Source organism: Garra rufa, chromosome 21 (genome assembly GCF_049309525.1).
Source record: "Garra rufa chromosome 21, GarRuf1.0, whole genome shotgun sequence".
In the NCBI taxonomy this organism is placed as follows: Eukaryota; Metazoa; Chordata; class Actinopteri; order Cypriniformes; family Cyprinidae; genus Garra; species Garra rufa.
In genome coordinates, this window is record NC_133381.1 from 126,026 (window position 1) to 139,341 (window position 13,316).

The 13,316-nt window shown below is 51.3% G+C and overlaps 46 non-coding genes across 46 annotated transcripts; 4 read left to right on the forward strand and 42 right to left on the reverse strand.

Annotated features, from left to right (window-relative positions):
• Positions 1 to 42: 42 nt before the first annotated feature.
• trnaf-gaa (transfer RNA phenylalanine (anticodon GAA)) lies at positions 43 to 115 on the reverse strand. Its single transcript has one exon. It is a non-coding gene; the product is annotated as a tRNA-Phe (tRNA).
• A 96-nt stretch (positions 116 to 211) lies between these two features.
• Positions 212 to 285, reverse strand: trnai-aau (transfer RNA isoleucine (anticodon AAU)). The gene has a single exon. It is a non-coding gene; the product is annotated as a tRNA-Ile (tRNA).
• A 97-nt stretch (positions 286 to 382) lies between these two features.
• trnap-ugg (transfer RNA proline (anticodon UGG)) lies at positions 383 to 454 on the reverse strand. The gene has a single exon. It is a non-coding gene; the product is annotated as a tRNA-Pro (tRNA).
• Positions 455 to 983: 529 nt separating this feature from the next.
• On the forward strand, positions 984 to 1,056 carry trnaa-agc (transfer RNA alanine (anticodon AGC)). The gene has a single exon. It is a non-coding gene; the product is annotated as a tRNA-Ala (tRNA).
• A 154-nt stretch (positions 1,057 to 1,210) lies between these two features.
• trnaq-cug (transfer RNA glutamine (anticodon CUG)) lies at positions 1,211 to 1,282 on the reverse strand. The gene has a single exon. It is a non-coding gene; the product is annotated as a tRNA-Gln (tRNA).
• A 114-nt stretch (positions 1,283 to 1,396) lies between these two features.
• On the reverse strand, positions 1,397 to 1,468 carry trnaq-uug (transfer RNA glutamine (anticodon UUG)). Its single transcript has one exon. It is a non-coding gene; the product is annotated as a tRNA-Gln (tRNA).
• Positions 1,469 to 1,604: 136 nt separating this feature from the next.
• Positions 1,605 to 1,677, reverse strand: trnaf-gaa (transfer RNA phenylalanine (anticodon GAA)). Its single transcript has one exon. It is a non-coding gene; the product is annotated as a tRNA-Phe (tRNA).
• Positions 1,678 to 1,773: 96 nt separating this feature from the next.
• On the reverse strand, positions 1,774 to 1,847 carry trnai-aau (transfer RNA isoleucine (anticodon AAU)). Its single transcript has one exon. It is a non-coding gene; the product is annotated as a tRNA-Ile (tRNA).
• A 97-nt stretch (positions 1,848 to 1,944) lies between these two features.
• trnap-ugg (transfer RNA proline (anticodon UGG)) lies at positions 1,945 to 2,016 on the reverse strand. The gene has a single exon. It is a non-coding gene; the product is annotated as a tRNA-Pro (tRNA).
• A 643-nt stretch (positions 2,017 to 2,659) lies between these two features.
• trnaq-cug (transfer RNA glutamine (anticodon CUG)) lies at positions 2,660 to 2,731 on the reverse strand. Its single transcript has one exon. It is a non-coding gene; the product is annotated as a tRNA-Gln (tRNA).
• Positions 2,732 to 2,845: 114 nt separating this feature from the next.
• trnaq-uug (transfer RNA glutamine (anticodon UUG)) lies at positions 2,846 to 2,917 on the reverse strand. The gene has a single exon. It is a non-coding gene; the product is annotated as a tRNA-Gln (tRNA).
• A 136-nt stretch (positions 2,918 to 3,053) lies between these two features.
• trnaf-gaa (transfer RNA phenylalanine (anticodon GAA)) lies at positions 3,054 to 3,126 on the reverse strand. The gene has a single exon. It is a non-coding gene; the product is annotated as a tRNA-Phe (tRNA).
• A 96-nt stretch (positions 3,127 to 3,222) lies between these two features.
• Positions 3,223 to 3,296, reverse strand: trnai-aau (transfer RNA isoleucine (anticodon AAU)). Its single transcript has one exon. It is a non-coding gene; the product is annotated as a tRNA-Ile (tRNA).
• Positions 3,297 to 3,393: 97 nt separating this feature from the next.
• Positions 3,394 to 3,465, reverse strand: trnap-ugg (transfer RNA proline (anticodon UGG)). The gene has a single exon. It is a non-coding gene; the product is annotated as a tRNA-Pro (tRNA).
• Positions 3,466 to 4,221: 756 nt separating this feature from the next.
• trnaq-cug (transfer RNA glutamine (anticodon CUG)) lies at positions 4,222 to 4,293 on the reverse strand. Its single transcript has one exon. It is a non-coding gene; the product is annotated as a tRNA-Gln (tRNA).
• Positions 4,294 to 4,407: 114 nt separating this feature from the next.
• trnaq-uug (transfer RNA glutamine (anticodon UUG)) lies at positions 4,408 to 4,479 on the reverse strand. The gene has a single exon. It is a non-coding gene; the product is annotated as a tRNA-Gln (tRNA).
• Positions 4,480 to 4,615: 136 nt separating this feature from the next.
• On the reverse strand, positions 4,616 to 4,688 carry trnaf-gaa (transfer RNA phenylalanine (anticodon GAA)). The gene has a single exon. It is a non-coding gene; the product is annotated as a tRNA-Phe (tRNA).
• Positions 4,689 to 4,784: 96 nt separating this feature from the next.
• Positions 4,785 to 4,858, reverse strand: trnai-aau (transfer RNA isoleucine (anticodon AAU)). Its single transcript has one exon. It is a non-coding gene; the product is annotated as a tRNA-Ile (tRNA).
• Positions 4,859 to 4,955: 97 nt separating this feature from the next.
• On the reverse strand, positions 4,956 to 5,027 carry trnap-ugg (transfer RNA proline (anticodon UGG)). The gene has a single exon. It is a non-coding gene; the product is annotated as a tRNA-Pro (tRNA).
• Positions 5,028 to 5,783: 756 nt separating this feature from the next.
• On the reverse strand, positions 5,784 to 5,855 carry trnaq-cug (transfer RNA glutamine (anticodon CUG)). Its single transcript has one exon. It is a non-coding gene; the product is annotated as a tRNA-Gln (tRNA).
• A 322-nt stretch (positions 5,856 to 6,177) lies between these two features.
• Positions 6,178 to 6,250, reverse strand: trnaf-gaa (transfer RNA phenylalanine (anticodon GAA)). The gene has a single exon. It is a non-coding gene; the product is annotated as a tRNA-Phe (tRNA).
• A 96-nt stretch (positions 6,251 to 6,346) lies between these two features.
• On the reverse strand, positions 6,347 to 6,420 carry trnai-aau (transfer RNA isoleucine (anticodon AAU)). Its single transcript has one exon. It is a non-coding gene; the product is annotated as a tRNA-Ile (tRNA).
• A 97-nt stretch (positions 6,421 to 6,517) lies between these two features.
• trnap-ugg (transfer RNA proline (anticodon UGG)) lies at positions 6,518 to 6,589 on the reverse strand. The gene has a single exon. It is a non-coding gene; the product is annotated as a tRNA-Pro (tRNA).
• Positions 6,590 to 7,118: 529 nt separating this feature from the next.
• trnaa-agc (transfer RNA alanine (anticodon AGC)) lies at positions 7,119 to 7,191 on the forward strand. The gene has a single exon. It is a non-coding gene; the product is annotated as a tRNA-Ala (tRNA).
• A 154-nt stretch (positions 7,192 to 7,345) lies between these two features.
• Positions 7,346 to 7,417, reverse strand: trnaq-cug (transfer RNA glutamine (anticodon CUG)). Its single transcript has one exon. It is a non-coding gene; the product is annotated as a tRNA-Gln (tRNA).
• Positions 7,418 to 7,531: 114 nt separating this feature from the next.
• On the reverse strand, positions 7,532 to 7,603 carry trnaq-uug (transfer RNA glutamine (anticodon UUG)). The gene has a single exon. It is a non-coding gene; the product is annotated as a tRNA-Gln (tRNA).
• Positions 7,604 to 7,739: 136 nt separating this feature from the next.
• On the reverse strand, positions 7,740 to 7,812 carry trnaf-gaa (transfer RNA phenylalanine (anticodon GAA)). The gene has a single exon. It is a non-coding gene; the product is annotated as a tRNA-Phe (tRNA).
• A 96-nt stretch (positions 7,813 to 7,908) lies between these two features.
• trnai-aau (transfer RNA isoleucine (anticodon AAU)) lies at positions 7,909 to 7,982 on the reverse strand. The gene has a single exon. It is a non-coding gene; the product is annotated as a tRNA-Ile (tRNA).
• Positions 7,983 to 8,079: 97 nt separating this feature from the next.
• On the reverse strand, positions 8,080 to 8,151 carry trnap-ugg (transfer RNA proline (anticodon UGG)). The gene has a single exon. It is a non-coding gene; the product is annotated as a tRNA-Pro (tRNA).
• Positions 8,152 to 8,680: 529 nt separating this feature from the next.
• Positions 8,681 to 8,753, forward strand: trnaa-agc (transfer RNA alanine (anticodon AGC)). The gene has a single exon. It is a non-coding gene; the product is annotated as a tRNA-Ala (tRNA).
• A 154-nt stretch (positions 8,754 to 8,907) lies between these two features.
• Positions 8,908 to 8,979, reverse strand: trnaq-cug (transfer RNA glutamine (anticodon CUG)). Its single transcript has one exon. It is a non-coding gene; the product is annotated as a tRNA-Gln (tRNA).
• A 114-nt stretch (positions 8,980 to 9,093) lies between these two features.
• trnaq-uug (transfer RNA glutamine (anticodon UUG)) lies at positions 9,094 to 9,165 on the reverse strand. Its single transcript has one exon. It is a non-coding gene; the product is annotated as a tRNA-Gln (tRNA).
• Positions 9,166 to 9,301: 136 nt separating this feature from the next.
• Positions 9,302 to 9,374, reverse strand: trnaf-gaa (transfer RNA phenylalanine (anticodon GAA)). The gene has a single exon. It is a non-coding gene; the product is annotated as a tRNA-Phe (tRNA).
• A 96-nt stretch (positions 9,375 to 9,470) lies between these two features.
• On the reverse strand, positions 9,471 to 9,544 carry trnai-aau (transfer RNA isoleucine (anticodon AAU)). The gene has a single exon. It is a non-coding gene; the product is annotated as a tRNA-Ile (tRNA).
• A 97-nt stretch (positions 9,545 to 9,641) lies between these two features.
• trnap-ugg (transfer RNA proline (anticodon UGG)) lies at positions 9,642 to 9,713 on the reverse strand. The gene has a single exon. It is a non-coding gene; the product is annotated as a tRNA-Pro (tRNA).
• Positions 9,714 to 10,242: 529 nt separating this feature from the next.
• Positions 10,243 to 10,315, forward strand: trnaa-agc (transfer RNA alanine (anticodon AGC)). Its single transcript has one exon. It is a non-coding gene; the product is annotated as a tRNA-Ala (tRNA).
• Positions 10,316 to 10,469: 154 nt separating this feature from the next.
• On the reverse strand, positions 10,470 to 10,541 carry trnaq-cug (transfer RNA glutamine (anticodon CUG)). The gene has a single exon. It is a non-coding gene; the product is annotated as a tRNA-Gln (tRNA).
• A 114-nt stretch (positions 10,542 to 10,655) lies between these two features.
• Positions 10,656 to 10,727, reverse strand: trnaq-uug (transfer RNA glutamine (anticodon UUG)). Its single transcript has one exon. It is a non-coding gene; the product is annotated as a tRNA-Gln (tRNA).
• A 136-nt stretch (positions 10,728 to 10,863) lies between these two features.
• trnaf-gaa (transfer RNA phenylalanine (anticodon GAA)) lies at positions 10,864 to 10,936 on the reverse strand. Its single transcript has one exon. It is a non-coding gene; the product is annotated as a tRNA-Phe (tRNA).
• A 96-nt stretch (positions 10,937 to 11,032) lies between these two features.
• Positions 11,033 to 11,106, reverse strand: trnai-aau (transfer RNA isoleucine (anticodon AAU)). The gene has a single exon. It is a non-coding gene; the product is annotated as a tRNA-Ile (tRNA).
• A 97-nt stretch (positions 11,107 to 11,203) lies between these two features.
• On the reverse strand, positions 11,204 to 11,275 carry trnap-ugg (transfer RNA proline (anticodon UGG)). Its single transcript has one exon. It is a non-coding gene; the product is annotated as a tRNA-Pro (tRNA).
• Positions 11,276 to 11,918: 643 nt separating this feature from the next.
• Positions 11,919 to 11,990, reverse strand: trnaq-cug (transfer RNA glutamine (anticodon CUG)). The gene has a single exon. It is a non-coding gene; the product is annotated as a tRNA-Gln (tRNA).
• Positions 11,991 to 12,104: 114 nt separating this feature from the next.
• trnaq-uug (transfer RNA glutamine (anticodon UUG)) lies at positions 12,105 to 12,176 on the reverse strand. The gene has a single exon. It is a non-coding gene; the product is annotated as a tRNA-Gln (tRNA).
• A 136-nt stretch (positions 12,177 to 12,312) lies between these two features.
• On the reverse strand, positions 12,313 to 12,385 carry trnaf-gaa (transfer RNA phenylalanine (anticodon GAA)). Its single transcript has one exon. It is a non-coding gene; the product is annotated as a tRNA-Phe (tRNA).
• A 96-nt stretch (positions 12,386 to 12,481) lies between these two features.
• Positions 12,482 to 12,555, reverse strand: trnai-aau (transfer RNA isoleucine (anticodon AAU)). Its single transcript has one exon. It is a non-coding gene; the product is annotated as a tRNA-Ile (tRNA).
• Positions 12,556 to 12,652: 97 nt separating this feature from the next.
• trnap-ugg (transfer RNA proline (anticodon UGG)) lies at positions 12,653 to 12,724 on the reverse strand. The gene has a single exon. It is a non-coding gene; the product is annotated as a tRNA-Pro (tRNA).
• Between the last annotated feature and the right edge of the window lie 592 nt (positions 12,725 to 13,316).

Consider the following 13,316-nt stretch of genomic DNA (forward strand, 5'->3'; position numbering starts at 1 on the left):
TCACTGGCCACCCTCGACCAAAAGACAAAAGAAAGCTGCATCTGCCGAAATGCGGGATTGAACCAGGGACCTTTAGATCTTCAGTCTAACGCTCTCCCAACTGAGCTATTTCGGCCACATCCCCCTAGGGTTTGGTCTGCAGGGGTTTACGTGACACCACCCGTCGCTTTGAGAGAAGAGCAGAGACGAGCTAACAGAGAACAAAAGACGTTGGCCCGTACGGGGATCGAACCCGCGACCTTGGCGTTATTAGCACCACGCTCTAACCAACTGAGCTAACCGGCCTGGCTCCGGCCAGACGTCTGCCCAATTTCCCCAAAGTTTGCTGACTGCTCGTGGGCCCCTTAGCAGGCAGAAAAGCTTCAGGACCAAGCCTGACCACGGGCTCGTCCGGGATTTGAACCCGGGACCTCTCGCACCCAAAGCGAGAATCATACCCCTAGACCAACGAGCCACGCTCATGCAGCTGGCGCACCGCCGCCTGCCCTCGAGCGACGCTCTTCACGTGGCTTTGAATGCAGGGAGCATCCGGAAGTCTGCGCTTGTGGCAAAAAGCACCTCGATTTCTGAGAAACTTGTTTCTGCCCTGCTCTACTCACCCTGTTACGGTCCTCAGGGGTGCAGACTTACTTGACCGCAACAGTCACTTCTGATACAGGATCACAATCTTGTGAAAGCCAAGTGGATCGTTTGTAATAAAGCAACAACAACAAGAAAGCCCAAAAAACAACATTAAAAACACTGAATGAAACAAGCAAGCATTAGAAGAAATGAGTCTAAAAACAAACAAGTTGGCGGCGATCATAATAACCAAAAGCAAAGAAGACAAATAGCAACAACAAAAGAAAGAAAAAATTAACTGCAATGGAAGAAATGACACACCTCGAGACAAGGTCAAAGGCAAAGGAATGAAAGTGGGCCTTTGAATGGATTCAATAATGGTGGTGGACCTAACAGGGAGAAGATTCTGCCTTCTGCGGCCAGGGGAATTAGCTCAAATGGTAGAGCGCTCGCTTAGCATGCGAGAGGTAGCGGGATCGATGCCCGCATTCTCCAAAGGGCTCCTGCCCTTTTACGCGCACGTCCCCAAGGAGACAGACTGCGCTTTTTGCGGTGCGAAACGTACCCTCGCAGTTGCGTGAGCCTTTGGGGCCCACTGCTGTCAAAAGAATTTCTCAGAACGGGCCCTGCGCACATTCGTGGCAAAAGCAGGTCCCACCGAGATTTGAACTCGGATCGCTGGATTCAGAGTCCAGAGTGCTAACCATTACACCATGGAACCTTGACGAGAGAGGCCGCTGCTCAGAGGAAAACAAAGAAGAAGTCGCTTACGGCTCACCAGCAACAAAAACGAAGTTGAGCTTTTTTTGTTTTTATCTGCCGCAAGAAGGCACGTAGGTTCCACCGAGATTTGAACTCGGATCGCTGGATTCAAAGTCCAGAGTGCTAACCGTTACACCATGGAACCACGAGCGCCTCTTTGACAGCTGACCTGGAGGTAGATAGTGTTGCGGCTAGGGGGAACCAGTCAGAGCGAGGGGTTGTATCCCAGTGAGTTTTGGTCACTGGCCACCCTCGACCAAAAGACAAAAGAAAGCTGCATCTGCCGAAACCCGGGATTGAACCAGGGACCTTTAGATCTTCAGTCTAACGCTCTCCCAACTGAGCTATTTCGGCCACATCCACCTAGGGTTTGGTCTGCAGGGGTTTACGTGACACCACCCGTCGCTTTGAGAGAAGAGCAGAGACGAGCTAACAGAGAACAAAAGACGTTGGCCCGTACGGGGATCGAACCCGCGACCTTGGAGTTATTAGCACCACGCTCTAACCAACTGAGCTAACCGGCCTGGCTCCGGCCAGACATCTGCCCAATTTCCCCAAAGTTTGCTGACTGCTCGTGGGCCCCTTAGCAGGCAGAAAAGCTTCAGGACCAAGCCTGACCACGGGCTCGTCCGGGATTTGAACCCGGGACCTCTCGCACCCAAAGCGAGAATCATACCCCTAGACCAACGAACCACGCTCACGCAGCTGGCGCACCGCCGCCTGCCCTCGAGCGACGCTCTTCACGTGGCTTTGAATGCAGGGAGCATCCGGAAGTCTGCGCTTGTGGCAAAAAGCACCTCGATTTCTGAGAAACTTGTTTCTGCCCTGCTCTACTCACCCTGTTACGGTCCTCAGGGGTGCAGACTTACTTGACCGCAACAGTCACTTCTGATACAGGATCACAATCTTGTGAAAGCCAAGTGGATCGTTTGTAATAAAGCAACAACAACAAGAAAGCCCAAAAAACAACATTAAAAACACTGAATGAAACAAGCAAGCATTAGAAGAAATGAGTCTAAAAACAAACAAGTTGGCGGCGATCATAATAACCAAAAGCAAAGAAGACAAATAGCAACAACAAAAGAAAGAAAAAATTAACTGCATCTCCAGGGGAATTAGCTCAAATGGTAGAGCGCTCGCTTAGCATGCGAGAGGTAGCGGGATGGATGCCCGCATTCTCCAAAGGGCTCCTGCCCTTTTACGCGCACGTCCCCAAGGAGACAGACTGCGCTTTTTGCGGTGCGAAACGTACCCTCGCAGTTGCGTGAGCCTTTGGGGCCCACTGCTGTCAAAAGAATTTCTCAGAACGGGCCCTGCGCACATTCGTGGCAAAAGCAGGTCCCACCGAGATTTGAACTCGGATCGCTGGATTCAGAGTCCAGAGTGCTAACCATTACACCATGGAACCTTGACGAGAGAGGCCGCTGCTCAGAGGAAAGCAAAGAAGAAGTCGCTTACGGCTCACCAGCAACAAAAATAAAGTTGAGCCTTTTTTGTTTTTATCTGCCGCAAGAAGGCACGTAGGTTCCACCGAGATTTGAACTCGGATCGCTGGATTCAAAGTCCAGAGTGCTAACCGTTACACCATGGAACCACAAACGCCTCTTTGACAGCTGACCTGGAGGTAGATAGTGTTGCGGCTAGGGGGAACCAGTCAGAGGGAGGGGTTGTATCCCAGTGAGTTTTGGTCACTGGCCACCCTCGACCAAAAGACAAAAGAAAGCTGCATCTGCCGAAACGCGGGATTGAACCAGGGACCTTTAGATCTTCAGTCTAACGCTCTCCCAACTGAGCTATTTCGGCCACATCCCCCTAGGGTTTGGTCTGCAGGGGTTTACGTGACACCACCCGTCGCTTTGAGAGAAGAGCAGAGACGAGCTAACAGAGAACAAAAGACGTTGGCCCGTACGGGGATCGAACCCGCGACCTTGGCGTTATTAGCACCACGCTCTAACCAACTGAGCTAACCGGCCTGGCTCCGGCCAGACGTCTGCCCAATTTCCCCAAAATTTGCTGACTGCTCGTGGGCCCCTTAGCAGGCAGAAAAGCTTCAGGACCAAGCCTGACCACGGGCTCGTCCGGGATTTGAACCCGGGACCTCTCGCACCCAAAGCGAGAATCATACCCCTAGACCAACGAGCCACGCTCACGCAGCTGGCGCACCGCCGCCTGCCCTCGAGCGACGCTCTTCACGTGGCTTTGAATGCAGGGAGCATCCGGAAGTCTGCGCTTGTGGCAAAAAGCACCTCGATTTCTGAGAAACTTGTTTCTGCCCTGCTCTACTCACCCTGTTACGGTCCTCAGGGGTGCAGACTTACTTGACCGCAACAGTCACTTCTGATACAGGATCACAATCTTGTGAAAGCCAAGTGGATCGTTTGTAATAAAGCAACAACAACAAGAAAGCCCAAAAAACAACATTAAAAACACTGAATGAAACAAGCAAGCATTAGAAGAAATGAGTCTAAAAACAAACAAGTTGGCGGCGATCATAATAACCAAAAGCAAAGAAGACAAATAGCAACAACAAAAGAAAGAAAAAATTAACTGCAATGGAAGAAATGACACACCTCGAGACAAGGTCAAAGGCAAAGGAATGAAAGTGGGCCTTTGAATGGATTCAATAATGGTGGTGGACCTAACAGGGAGAAGATTCTGCCTTCTGCTGCCAGGGGAATTAGCTCAAATGGTAGAGCGCTCGCTTAGCATGCGAGAGGTAGCGGGATGGATGCCCGCATTCTCCAAAGGGCTCCTGCCCTTTTACGCGCACGTCCCCAAGGAGACAGACTGCGCTTTTTGCGGTGCGAAACGTACCCTCGCAGTTGCGTGAGCCTTTGGGGCCCACTGCTGTCAAAAGAATTTCTCAGAACGGGCCCTGCGCACATTCGTGGCAAAAGCAGGTCCCACCGAGATTTGAACTCGGATCGCTGGATTCAGAGTCCAGAGTGCTAACCATTACACCATGGAACCTTGACGAGAGAGGCCGCTGCTCAGAGGAAAGCAAAGAAGAAGTCGCTTACGGCTCACCAGCAACAAAAATAAAGTTGAGCCTTTTTTGTTTTTATCTGCCGCAAGAAGGCACGTAGGTTCCACCGAGATTTGAACTCGGATCGCTGGATTCAAAGTCCAGAGTGCTAACCGTTACACCATGGAACCACGAGCGCCTCTTTGACAGCTGACCTGGAGGTAGATAGTGTTGCGGCTAGGGGGAACCAGTCAGAGCGAGGGGTTGTATCCCAGTGAGTTTTGGTCACTGGCCACCCTCGACCAAAAGACAAAAGAAAGCTGCATCTGCCGAAACGCGGGATTGAACCAGGGACCTTTAGATCTTCAGTCTAACGCTCTCCCAACTGAGCTATTTCGGCCACATCCCCCTAGGGTTTGGTCTGCAGGGGTTTACGTGACACCACCCGTCGCTTTGAGAGAAGAGCAGAGACGAGCTAACAGAGAACAAAAGACGTTGGCCCGTACGGGGATCGAACCCGCGACCTTGGCGTTATTAGCACCACGCTCTAACCAACTGAGCTAACCGGCCTGGCTTCGGCCAGACGTCTGCCCAATTTCCCCAAAATTTGCTGACTGCTCGTGGGCCCCTTAGCAGGCAGAAAAGCTTCAGGACCAAGCCTGACCACGGGCTCGTCCGGGATTTGAACCCGGGACCTCTCGCACCCAAAGCGAGAATCATACCCCTAGACCAACGAGCCACGCTCACGCAGCTGGCGCACCGCCGCCTGCCCTCGAGCGACGCTCTTCACGTGGCTTTGAATGCAGGGAGCATCCGGAAGTCTGCGCTTGTGGCAAAAAGCACCTCGATTTCTGAGAAACTTGTTTCTGCCCTGCTCTACTCACCCTGTTACGGTCCTCAGGGGTGCAGACTTACTTGACCGCAACAGTCACTTCTGATACAGGATCACAATCTTGTGAAAGCCAAGTGGATCGTTTGTAATAAAGCAACAACAACAAGAAAGCCCAAAAAACAACATTAAAAACACTGAATGAAACAAGCAAGCATTAGAAGAAATGAGTCTAAAAACAAACAAGTTGGCGGCGATCATAATAACCAAAAGCAAAGAAGACAAATAGCAACAACAAAAGAAAGAAAAAATTAACTGCAATGGAAGAAATGACACACCTCGAGACAAGGTCAAAGGCAAAGGAATGAAAGTGGGCCTTTGAATGGATTCAATAATGGTGGTGGACCTAACAGGGAGAAGATTCTGCCTTCTGCTGCCAGGGGAATTAGCTCAAATGGTAGAGCGCTCGCTTAGCATGCGAGAGGTAGCGGGATGGATGCCCGCATTCTCCAAAGGGCTCCTGCCCTTTTACGCGCACGTCCCCAAGGAGACAGACTGCGCTTTTTGCGGTGCGAAACGTACCCTCGCAGTTGCGTGAGCCTTTGGGGCCCACTGCTGTCAAAAGAATTTCTCAGAACGGGCTCTGCGCACATTCGTGGCAAAAGCAGGTCCCACCGAGATTTGAACTCGGATCGCTGGATTCAGAGTCCAGAGTGCTAACCATTACACCATGGAACCTTGACGAGAGAGGCCGCTGCTCAGAGGAAAGCAAAGAAGAAGTCGCTTACGGCTCACCAGCAACAAAAATGAAGTTGAGCTTTTTTTGTTTTTATCTGCCGCAAGAAGGCACGTAGGTTCCACCGAGATTTGAACTCGGATCGCTGGATTCAATGTCCAGAGTGCTAACCGTTACAGCATGGAACCACGAGCGCCTCTTTGACAGCTGACCTGGAGGTAGATAGTGTTGCGGCTAGGGGGAACCAGTCAGAGCGAGGGGTTGTATCCCAGTGAGTTTTGGTCACTGGCCACCCTCGACCAAAAGACAAAAGAAAGCTGCATCTGCCGAAACGCGGGATTGAACCAGGGACCTTTAGATCTTCAGTCTAACGCTCTCCCAACTGAGCTATTTCGGCCACATCCCCCTAGGGTTTGGTCTGCAGGGGTTTACGTGACACCACCCGTCGCTTTGAGAGAAGAGCAGAGACGAGCTAACAGAGAACAAAAGACGTTGGCCCGTACGGGGATCGAACCCGCGACCTTGGCGTTATTAGCACCACGCTCTAACCAACTGAGCTAACCGGCCTGGCTCCGGCCAGACGTCTGCCCAATTTCCCCAAAGTTTGCTGACTGCTCGTGGGCCCCTTAGCAGGCAGAAAAGCTTCAGGACCAAGCCTGACCACGGGCTCGTCCGGGATTTGAACCCGGGACCTCTCGCACCCAAAGCGAGAATCATACCCCTAGACCAACGAGCCACGCTCATGCAGCTGGCGCACCGCCGCCTGCCCTCGAGCGACGCTCTTCACGTGGCTTTGAATGCAGGGAGCATCCGGAAGTCTGCGCTTGTGGCAAAAAGCACCTCGATTTCTGAGAAACTTGTTTCTGCCCTGCTCTACTCACCCTGTTACGGTCCTCAGGGGTGCAGACTTACTTGACCGCAACAGTCACTTCTGATACAGGATCACAATCTTGTGAAAGCCAAGTGGATCGTTTGTAATAAAGCAACAACAACAAGAAAGCCCAAAAAACAACATTAAAAACACTGAATGAAACAAGCAAGCATTAGAAGAAATGAGTCTAAAAACAAACAAGTTGGCGGCGATCATAATAACCAAAAGCAAAGAAGACAAATAGCAACAACAAAAGAAAGAAAAAATTAACTGCAATGGAAGAAATGACACACCTCGAGACAAGGTCAAAGGCAAAGGAATGAAAGTGGGCCTTTGAATGGATTCAATAATGGTGGTGGACCTAACAGGGAGAAGATTCTGCCTTCTGCGGCCAGGGGAATTAGCTCAAATGGTAGAGCGCTCGCTTAGCATGCGAGAGGTAGCGGGATCGATGCCCGCATTCTCCAAAGGGCTCCTGCCCTTTTACGCGCACGTCCCCAAGGAGACAGACTGCGCTTTTTGCGGTGCGAAACGTACCCTCGCAGTTGCGTGAGCCTTTGGGGCCCACTGCTGTCAAAAGAATTTCTCAGAACGGGCCCTGCGCACATTCGTGGCAAAAGCAGGTCCCACCGAGATTTGAACTCGGATCGCTGGATTCAGAGTCCAGAGTGCTAACCATTACACCATGGAACCTTGACGAGAGAGGCCGCTGCTCAGAGGAAAACAAAGAAGAAGTCGCTTACGGCTCACCAGCAACAAAAACGAAGTTGAGCTTTTTTTGTTTTTATCTGCCGCAAGAAGGCACGTAGGTTCCACCGAGATTTGAACTCGGATCGCTGGATTCAAAGTCCAGAGTGCTAACCGTTACACCATGGAACCACGAGCGCCTCTTTGACAGCTGACCTGGAGGTAGATAGTGTTGCGGCTAGGGGGAACCAGTCAGAGCGAGGGGTTGTATCCCAGTGAGTTTTGGTCACTGGCCACCCTCGACCAAAAGACAAAAGAAAGCTGCATCTGCCGAAACCCGGGATTGAACCAGGGACCTTTAGATCTTCAGTCTAACGCTCTCCTAACTGAGCTATTTCGGCCACATCCACCTAGGGTTTGGTCTGCAGGGGTTTACGTGACACCACCCGTCGCTTTGAGAGAAGAGCAGAGACGAGCTAACAGAGAACAAAAGACGTTGGCCCGTACGGGGATCGAACCCGCGACCTTGGAGTTATTAGCACCACGCTCTAACCAACTGAGCTAACCGGCCTGGCTCCGGCCAGACATCTGCCCAATTTCCCCAAAGTTTGCTGACTGCTCGTGGGCCCCTTAGCAGGCAGAAAAGCTTCAGGACCAAGCCTGACCACGGGCTCGTCCGGGATTTGAACCCGGGACCTCTCGCACCCAAAGCGAGAATCATACCCCTAGACCAACGAGCCACGCTCATGCAGCTGGCGCACCGCCGCCTGCCCTCGAGCGACGCTCTTCACGTGGCTTTGAATGCAGGGAGCATCCGGAAGTCTGCGCTTGTGGCAAAAAGCACCTCGATTTCTGAGAAACTTGTTTCTGCCCTGCTCTACTCACCCTGTTACGGTCCTCAGGGGTGCAGACTTACTTGACCGCAACAGTCACTTCTGATACAGGATCACAATCTTGTGAAAGCCAAGTGGATCGTTTGTAATAAAGCAACAACAACAAGAAAGCCCAAAAAACAACATTAAAAACACTGAATGAAACAAGCAAGCATTAGAAGAAATGAGTCTAAAAACAAACAAGTTGGCGGCGATCATAATAACCAAAAGCAAAGAAGACAAATAGCAACAACAAAAGAAAGAAAAAATTAACTGCAATGGAAGAAATGACACACCTCGAGACAAGGTCAAAGGCAAAGGAATGAAAGTGGGCCTTTGAATGGATTCAATAATGGTGGTGGACCTAACAGGGAGAAGATTCTGCCTTCTGCGGCCAGGGGAATTAGCTCAAATGGTAGAGCGCTCGCTTAGCATGCGAGAGGTAGCGGGATCGATGCCCGCATTCTCCAAAGGGCTCCTGCCCTTTTACGCGCACGTCCCCAAGGAGACAGACTGCGCTTTTTGCGGTGCGAAACGTACCCTCGCAGTTGCGTGAGCCTTTGGGGCCCACTGCTGTCAAAAGAATTTCTCAGAACGGGCCCTGCGCACATTCGTGGCAAAAGCAGGTCCCACCGAGATTTGAACTCGGATCGCTGGATTCAGAGTCCAGAGTGCTAACCATTACACCATGGAACCTTGACGAGAGAGGCCGCTGCTCAGAGGAAAACAAAGAAGAAGTCGCTTACGGCTCACCAGCAACAAAAACGAAGTTGAGCTTTTTTTGTTTTTATCTGCCGCAAGAAGGCACGTAGGTTCCACCGAGATTTGAACTCGGATCGCTGGATTCAAAGTCCAGAGTGCTAACCGTTACACCATGGAACCACGAGCGCCTCTTTGACAGCTGACCTGGAGGTAGATAGTGTTGCGGCTAGGGGGAACCAGTCAGAGCGAGGGGTTGTATCCCAGTGAGTTTTGGTCACTGGCCACCCTCGACCAAAAGACAAAAGAAAGCTGCATCTGCCGAAACCCGGGATTGAACCAGGGACCTTTAGATCTTCAGTCTAACGCTCTCCCAACTGAGCTATTTCGGCCACATCCACCTAGGGTTTGGTCTGCAGGGGTTTACGTGACACCACCCGTCGCTTTGAGAGAAGAGCAGAGACGAGCTAACAGAGAACAAAAGACGTTGGCCCGTACGGGGATCGAACCCGCGACCTTGGAGTTATTAGCACCACGCTCTAACCAACTGAGCTAACCGGCCTGGCTCCGGCCAGACATCTGCCCAATTTCCCCAAAGTTTGCTGACTGCTCGTGGGCCCCTTAGCAGGCAGAAAAGCTTCAGGACCAAGCCTGACCACGGGCTCGTCCGGGATTTGAACCCGGGACCTCTCGCACCCAAAGCGAGAATCATACCCCTAGACCAACGAGCCACGCTCACGCAGCTGTCGCACCGCCGCCTGCCCTCGAGCGACGCTCTTCACGTGGCTTTGAATGCAGGGAGCATCCGGAAGTCTGCGCTTGTGGCAAAAAGCACCTCGATTTCTGAGAAACTTGTTTCTGCCCTGCTCTACTCACCCTGTTACGGTCCTCAGGGGTGCAGACTTACTTGACCGCAACAGTCACTTCTGATACAGGATCACAATCTTGTGAAAGCCAAGTGGATCGTTTGTAATAAAGCAACAACAACAAGAAAGCCCAAAAAACAACATTAAAAACACTGAATGAAACAAGCAAGCATTAGAAGAAATGAGTCTAAAAACAAACAAGTTGGCGGCGATCATAATAACCAAAAGCAAAGAAGACAAATAGCAACAACAAAAGAAAGAAAAAATTAACTGCAATGGAAGAAATGACACACCTCGAGACAAGGTCAAAGGCAAAGGAATGAAAGTGGGCCTTTGAATGGATTCAATAATGGTGGTGGACCTAACAGGGAGAAGATTCTGCCTTCTGCGGCCAGGGGAATTAGCTCAAATGGTAGAGCGCTCGCTTAGCATGCGAGAGGTAGCGGGATCGATGCCCGCATTCTCCAAAGGGCTCCTGCCCTTTTACGCGCACGTCCCCAAGGAGACAGACTGCGCTTTTTGCGGTGCGAAACGTACCCTCGCAGTTGCGTGAGCCTTTGGGGCCCACTGCTGTCAAAAGAATTTCTCAGAACGGGCCCTGCGCACATTCGTGGCAAAAGCAGGTCCCACCGAGATTTGAACTCGGATCGCTGGATTCAGAGTCCAGAGTGCTAACCATTACACCATGGAACCTTGACTAGAGAGGCCGCTGCTCAGAGGAAAACAAAGAAGAAGTCGCTTACGGCTCACCAGCAACAAAAACGAAGTTGAGCTTTTTTTGTTTTTATCTGCCGCAAGAAGGCACGTAGGTTCCACCGAGATTTGAACTCGGATCGCTGGATTCAAAGTCCAGAGTGCTAACCGTTACACCATGGAACCACGAGCGCCTCTTTGACAGCTGACCTGGAGGTAGATAGTGTTGCGGCTAGGGGGAACCAGTCAGAGCGAGGGGTTGTATCCCAGTGAGTTTTGGTCACTGGCCACCCTCGACCAAAAGACAAAAGAAAGCTGCATCTGCCGAAACCCGGGATTGAACCAGGGACCTTTAGATCTTCAGTCTAACGCTCTCCCAACTGAGCTATTTCGGCCACATCCACCTAGGGTTTGGTCTGCAGGGGTTTACGTGACACCACCCGTCGCTTTGAGAGAAGAGCAGAGACGAGCTAACAGAGAACAAAAGACGTCGGCCCGTACGGGGATCGAACCCGCGACCTTGGAGTTATTAGCACCACGCTCTAACCAACTGAGCTAACCGGCCTGGCTCCGGCCAGACATCTGCCCAATTTCCCCAAAGTTTGCTGACTGCTCGTGGGACCCTTAGCAGGCAGAAAAGCTTCAGGACCAAGCCTGACCACGGGCTCGTCCGGGATTTGAACCCGGGACCTCTCGCACCCAAAGCGAGAATCATACCCCTAGACCAACGAGCCACGCTCACGCAGCTGGCGCACCGCCGCCTGCCCTCGAGCGACGCTCTTCACGTGGCTTTGAATGCAGGGAGCATCCGGAAGTCTGCGCTTGTGGCAAAAAGCACCTCGATTTCTGAGAAACTTGTTTCTGCCCTGCTCTACTCACCCTGTTACGGTCCTCAGGGGTGCAGACTTACTTGACCGCAACAGTCACTTCTGATACAGGATCACAATCTTGTGAAAGCCAAGTGGATCGTTTGTAATAAAGCAACAACAACAAGAAAGCCCAAAAAACAACATTAAAAACACTGAATGAAACAAGCAAGCATTAGAAGAAATGAGTCTAAAAACAAACAAGTTGGCGGCGATCATAATAACCAAAAGCAAAGAAGACAAATAGCAACAACAAAAGAAAGAAAAAATTAACTGCATCTCCAGGGGAATTAGCTCAAATGGTAGAGCGCTCGCTTAGCATGCGAGAGGTAGCGGGATGGATGCCCGCATTCTCCAAAGGGCTCCTGCCCTTTTACGCGCACGTCCCCAAGGAGACAGACTGCGCTTTTTGCGGTGCGAAACGTACCCTCGCAGTTGCGTGAGCCTTTGGGGCCCACTGCTGTCAAAAGAATTTCTCAGAACGGGCCCTGCGCACATTCGTGGCAAAAGCAGGTCCCACCGAGATTTGAACTCGGATCGCTGGATTCAGAGTCCAGAGTGCTAACCATTACACCATGGAACCTTGACGAGAGAGGCCGCTGCTCAGAGGAAAGCAAAGAAGAAGTCGCTTACGGCTCACCAGCAACAAAAATAAAGTTGAGCCTTTTTTGTTTTTATCTGCCGCAAGAAGGCACGTAGGTTCCACCGAGATTTGAACTCGGATCGCTGGATTCAAAGTCCAGAGTGCTAACCGTTACACCATGGAACCACGAACGCCTCTTTGACAGCTGACCTGGAGGTAGATAGTGTTGCGGCTAGGGGGAACCAGTCAGAGGGAGGGGTTGTATCCCAGTGAGTTTTGGTCACTGGCCACCCTCGACCAAAAGACAAAAGAAAGCTGCATCTGCCGAAACGCGGGATTGAACCAGGGACCTTTAGATCTTCAGTCTAACGCTCTCCCAACTGAGCTATTTCGGCCACATCCCCCTAGGGTTTGGTCTGCAGGGGTTTACGTGACACCACCCGTCGCTTTGAGAGAAGAGCAGAGACGAGCTAACAGAGAACAAAAGACGTTGGCCCGTACGGGGATCGAACCCGCGACCTTGGCGTTATTAGCACCACGCTCTAACCAACTGAGCTAACCGGCCTGGCTCCGGCCAGACGTCTGCCCAATTTCCCCAAAATTTGCTGACTGCTCGTGGGCCCCTTAGCAGGCAGAAAAGCTTCAGGACCAAGCCTGACCACGGGCTCGTCCGGGATTTGAACCCGGGACCTCTCGCACCCAAAGCGAGAATCATACCCCTAGACCAACGAGCCACGCTCACGCAGCTGGCGCACCGCCGCCTGCCCTCGAGCGACGCTCTTCACGTGGCTTTGAATGCAGGGAGCATCCGGAAGTCTGCGCTTGTGGCAAAAAGCACCTCGATTTCTGAGAAACTTGTTTCTGCCCTGCTCTACTCACCCTGTTACGGTCCTCAGGGGTGCAGACTTACTTGACCGCAACAGTCACTTCTGATACAGGATCACAATCTTGTGAAAGCCAAGTGGATCGTTTGTAATAAAGCAACAACAACAAGAAAGCCCAAAAAACAACATTAAAAACACTGAATGAAACAAGCAAGCATTAGAAGAAATGAGTCTAAAAACAAACAAGTTGGCGGCGATCATAATAACCAAAAGCAAAGAAGACAAATAGCAACAACAAAAGAAAGAAAAAATTAACTGCAATGGAAGAAATGACACACCTCGAGACAAGGTCAAAGGCAAAGGAATGAAAGTGGGCCTTTGAATGGATTCAATAATGGTGGTGGACCTAACAGGGAGAAGATTCTGCCTTCTGCTGCCAGGGGAATTAGCTCAAATGGTAGAGCGCTCGCTTAGCATGCGAGAGGTAGCGGGATGGATGCCC